Source organism: Microplitis demolitor, chromosome 6, assembly GCF_026212275.2.
Source record: "Microplitis demolitor isolate Queensland-Clemson2020A chromosome 6, iyMicDemo2.1a, whole genome shotgun sequence".
NCBI lineage: Eukaryota > Metazoa > Arthropoda > Insecta > Hymenoptera > Braconidae > Microplitis > Microplitis demolitor.
The window spans coordinates 9,925,900-9,932,023 of record NC_068550.1 but is presented as its reverse complement, the minus strand read 5'-3'; positions in this window follow the sequence as shown (position 1 = coordinate 9,932,023).

The window sequence follows — 6,124 nt, the reverse complement described above, 5'->3', positions numbered from 1 at the left end:
TCTCTCTTTATGATAATAAAATTATTTGGTAAACTTAAGAAAATATTCATTCAATGGACAACTAAACTACTTTATAGTGCCAACGAATTCAAATATTGAAGCAAAATATTATTATATTAACTCTAATAAATATTACTTAGACACAAAAAAAAATATATTCATTTAGAATAAGTATATATATTTGGTCGAAGTTAATAAATATATATTTAAACCTAATAAATATTGATTTAAAAAGTTATGGTGCTATAGGCAGCAGCAGCAGCAGAAATAGTGCGGTGCTTGCCATTAGATCGCGCCCACCAGTTGTAGTGTATTTCTGGTAAAAAACTTATTTCAGAAATATTATATTCCTAACTTGAAGCATATATGTGACTGGTTACCTGCCGTAAATCAGCAGAGTTACGATTTCTGAAAGTAATATTAAGGTATTCTGTATTACATTATGGCATTACTGTTTCCCTGAACATTTTTGTCATAGTATAAAAAAAAGTACGTGTCAAGGAAATAAATTTATTTAATTCAAATTAAATTAGACATATTTTTTATTTAATTTATTTTTAATTAAATTTGAATTAAATTAAATTTATTTAATTTAAATTTAAAATTAAAGAAATAAAATTATTTGTCTAACTATGCATTTATTCAATTGTTAAATAAATATTCTGTGATTTTTAAGTAGTATTTAATTATTGTTAATAACTCATTCTCTAAGGCTCACTAATATATTTCATTATGACAAAAATTAGTTGTCAGAAGAAAATTTTATTCTCAGTATATAAAAGGATAATCCTCGTATCCTATCCTCGGCCGATGCTCGGTTATTATCCTCGGCCGATGCTTAATTGGCAGTCTTGCGCTGATGTTAACATCTGATGCTCAGCGAGTCTTGCTCCTATACATATTCCGATCATCAGCCAATGCTCGAGGATCGGACAGCGATCATAGCCCGATGATCGACCGATCACCGTTCTTTATATGGGTTACTAAAAGACCAAAAAAAAAGCATTTTTTTGTACTTACTTCTAATGGATGTTAAAAATATAAAAAAAAAATTGATGAGAGGGTCTGGTAGGGAATTTATTCAAGTTTTTAACGTCACCCTCAAATTTACTGTGCAATTATTAGTACCAGAAATATCGATGATCAAATCCATAAGGATCATTTTTCGTTTAAAGACTGATATCTCAGCGACAAGTTGTCGTCCGAATCTCCAAAGAAATTTAAATTAAATCTGATTAGATTTGCTAAGCGACTTAAGCATTGGTTCAGCTAAAAAAAATTTTTCGCAGCCTGTGGACTTTCTCACAGAAACGAAAAAATAAAAAAAAATTTTTATCTCGCGGTATTCCTCATGTTTGTGCAACAGCTAAAGCTCTAAAAAAATTTTGATGACAATATACCGAAACTAAAGATTTCAAGCTATAAAACGCTTTTTTTTAAATCCCGATACGATTATTTTTCACGAAGTTACAGTCTTGCAAAAATCACTAAAAAATTTGTAAAATTTTTCTGTTCCTTAAATTTATGGCATAAGTGTATTCATCAACGGTTTATTAAATATTAGTAAACGTGCTTATAAGAAATTAATAAACAGTTTATCAACTATTACTCAACCGTTAATCAAATACTAATAAATATATATGGATACAAATTTCAAAATTGGAAATAAATTTTGTAGGTTCCACTTTTCATGTAACTTTCCCATTACACTTAAATTTTAACCATTATACTTTTTTCATTTTAAATTATTTAAACAAGCATGAAAACAATTTATTAACTACTAGCTGATACCCGCCCGCTTCGCTGGGCATTTTGTAATGTAAGATGACTCTATATTTTGTTTCGATGATTGATATCAATATCCCAACATTAACCGTATAAAAATTAGTAAATATACTTAATCTTTTTCACTTTTCTATGTAAAAAAAAAGTTGTAAGTGTTAAAACCACAGGATAGACTCAATTTTTGATACTCTGGCTTGTCCTATAAAAGTCGAATTTAAAAAAAAATGGCCACTGATTTGAGATTTTCAACAAAAAAAAATGTTTCATTGTATTGTTGTTAATTTTCTCGTATCTTAACTAATATTCATTTTCAATTTCGGGTCTGTAGGTTTCATGATTAAGAATGTGAAAATGTTCATTTTTTACGCCCCCGCACAGCCTCACCAGTGTCAATTTTTAAAAAAAATTTACACATTTTATTTTCTGGTATCCGAAGTCATATTCATTTCGAATTTCAAGTTTATAAGTCTATTGGCTGAAAAACGTAAAAAATTTACGTTTCTTACGCCCTCTACACAACCCTACCAATGTCTATTGGAAAACAAAAATTCACACCATGTACTTTCTGGTATCCGAGGTAATTATAATTTCTTATTTCAAGTCAAGGTCTCTTGGTCAGAAACGTAAAAACCTTCATTGCTTATGCCCTCACAAAACCCTACCCAAGTCGATTGTTTAAAAAAAGTTTGCACCGGTTATTTTCCCGTCTCGTTGGAAATTTTCATTTCGAATTTGAAGTCTGTAGGCCTTCTCGTCGAAAAATGTGAAAATTTCCAATTCTTACGTCCCACTGGAGTCGGTTATTAAAAAAAATGTACACCATCGATTTTCTCAGTTCGTCAGTAATTCTCATTTTGCTATGACAATGGTTGCTATGCGAACGGTTGCTAACACATCTGCTAGTAAACAATCAAAAATGCGCATTTGGTAGTTAGCCAATGAGAATAGAGAATTCGGTTAATTGCTCAAAACTCCATTTTGAATAGGAGTTTCAGAAAATCTAGACTCAATGAGCGTATACGTTAAGAAAGGAATATGTATACCAAATTTTAAGTCAATAGGCCATATAGTTTTGGAAATCTCGTGATGAGTGAGTGAGCGAGCGAGTGAGTTAGTCAGTGGTAATTCGCATATATATATATATATATATATATATATATATATATATATATATATATATATATATATATATATATATTAGGGTGTTTCAAAAAAACCAACAATTTTTTTTTTATGGTGTACAAAAATTGAAAGTATAACTAAAAATAAAAATTTTGGCACCAATCCGGGCTCTTCATAATGATATTAATGTTTGCCTCAATCCATTTTTCTATTTTCCATTTAAATAACACGGGAAAAAAAAATATTTTTTTTTTTTTAGAATTTTCTAGCTCCCAAACTAACGAACGGATTTTTATGCACAATAAAATTTTTTGAAGGAAATTGAACGCTCTACAAAAAAGTCTTTTATCATTTTTTGATAAATCGCACTGTTCAGAAGTTATTTAAACCTTAATTCAAATTTATAGTAAATTTTGAGATTTTTTTACTTTTCCGGTGAAACTATGTCTTATCAAAAAATGTCATGAAAACTTTTTGTAGATAATTTCATTCCTTACAAATTATTGTGAACAAAGTTTTTCGATATTCCGTATTGTTCACAAGTTATTCTCATTTCAATGTTAAACTCTTAAAAAATAGATTTCTGATTGATTTTAAGAGCTTGACATTGAAATAAAAATAACTTGTCAACAATACGGAATTTCGAAAAACTTTATTCAAAATAATTTGTAAGGAATAAAATTATCTACAAAAAGGTCTAATGATGTTTTTTGATAAGACTGATATTTTCGTCGGAAAAGTAAAAAAATTTCAAAATTTACTATAAATTTCACTTAAGGCTTAAATAACTTTTGAACATTGGGATATATTAAAAAATGATACGAGACTTTTTGTGTAGAGTGTTTAATTTTCTACAAAAAAATTTATTGTGCATAAAAATCCGTTAATTAGTTTGGGAACTCGAAAATTCTAAAAAAACAAAAAATTTTTTCCCGTGATATTTAAATGGAAAATAGAAAAATTGATTGAGGCAAACCTTAATATCATTATTAAGAGCCCGAATTGGTACAAAAATTTTCACTTTTAGTTATACTTTCAATATTTGGATACTATAAAAAAAAAAATTGTTTTTTTTTTTTTTTTGAAACACCTTTATATATATAGCCGATAAATTGATAATTTTGACATTATCGAAGTAATTTTCGAACCTCTTGATTTAACATAAATTATTTGTTTTTATTTGGTGGGTTGAATTATGATAAGACAGTTTTTCGCTAAGTAGTTAAGCAAAAAACTGTTTAAGAGCAATTTATTAATTTATTTGTCATCTGAAAAAAGCAAGTAAATTAAATGGTATAATTTGTGGATTTTATTTTCGTTTAGCAAGTGAGGGCAGCTTAAAAATTGTCTTTTTCTGGTAGAATGGGCATCCTGTAAATAGGATCTATCAGTAAATTTCCAATGGTGCTATATCATGTTGCAGGAGTATTGTGTAAGCTCGGGTTCGGGTACTGGTCTGGGTTTAGTTTGGATCCTATCGACAACTAAGAGAGCAGCTTCATTTTTCAACGTCAACGACTACTGTGCACGTTTTGTTACGCTACACAATCTTAAGACAAAGTGTTTGCGTAGATGTGTGAGTGTGTTTTGTTCAATGTTATGTGTAGTTGCATATATAAGTATACGGAAAATTGAGGCCGCTGAAAAACAGGAAAAAAATCAACTGTAGAATAATAGAAGGATAGAAAATAACGAGCAAATAAAGACAGAAGAAACGTTCGATAACCAATTTAAAATTTTTACGGTTTTTTTAGCTGACTATTGTTGAGTGATTAGCTACAGATGATAAATTTGATAAATCGAATATCATTGGACTAAGAATGGGAATTTTTTTTTTTTAAATACAAAAAAAAAAAGTCGTTTACTTGTCGAAAAAATGTACGAAACTTTGCAAAAAGTAACGAAATGAAAATTCAAAATCTTTTTCCTGATATGTAATCTCAAATCTTATAAATATATATTTATTAGTGACTGTAAAAAAATAAAAATTTGTCCGTTTTAATTTTTTTATGTAACACATGCCGAAGAATATCCCGCTCATTGGCGAAAGTTAGTCTCATAAAATTTTATATTAAAATACAATCCTTTCTGAATTGTTAAGGGGCGGGGGGAGGGGGTAAGGTTAATTCGTACAAAAAAAGACATCTTTTTGAGAATTTTTCGTAACGACACAGTTAAAATTACTCTATTCAAACTAATGGTACATTAAAGAATGGTGTTCAAAGAATATTTTGTGAAATTTTCATGAAGAAATATCGGAAAATACGGCAATGGTATGAATTACTCGGATGCGTCTCAGAAAAAAGTAGGATCGTGGTGCCCCTCATAACTTTGAGCTAAATTATCTGAAATCAAGGATTTAAAGTTTTTTTTATTAGATTATAGTTTTCCCCAGGTAACGCTGGGAGGATTTGTCAAAATTTAATTTTTTTGGAACACTAAAGGTGAAAATCACGTTTTGTTAGTGAAAAAATTGACTTATTTTGTTATTAAAAAATACGAATTATTAATAAATTTTGAAAAAGCTCTCCAGCGTTACCTCGTTAATTATGTACAGAAATAGTGTTCAAAATTTCAAAAGGATCGGTGCACTAATTTTTAAGTTATGATGGGCACCGGACTTTGAAAACGTGAGTTGTGGGAAAAACGCTTTAAAATTTTGAACACTACAAATTTTGGTATAAAACATCTATAAGCTAATTTTGTCGGCTTGCCTCACACTGACAAAATTAGCAGTTCAGTTATAAACACGTTTGCATTTACGTTGAAATTTCTATAAGTAAAACTGGGAGGTTACATTAGGTATTGTATACCGAGCGAAATATCTGCCAATTAACAAGCGGTCGAATCGGGTAGGTAGAAAAACCGACAGGTATAAAAATACTAACAATTTCGTCAATTTTGCTCCAATCGACTTGAAATTTTGATACAATATTCATGAGATATCATGCATTCGGTTTAAAAGATAAAAAAAAACCAAAAAAAATTTTAATACTTTACCCCCCCCCCTCCCCTTAAACGAGCGGTTTAAAATATATTAAAACACTCATTTTTTCATCAAGCTACTCTGAATTTGAGTGAAATGAGCGGAGTATATCCCTACTTAATAATTCAAGCCAATAACTAATCTATTACCTTTCTCTCTTATGACGTCACTTTGAATTTAGCTGCCTTATTAACATGACCAAAATCTTTAGACTGCACACGCCCATTTAAA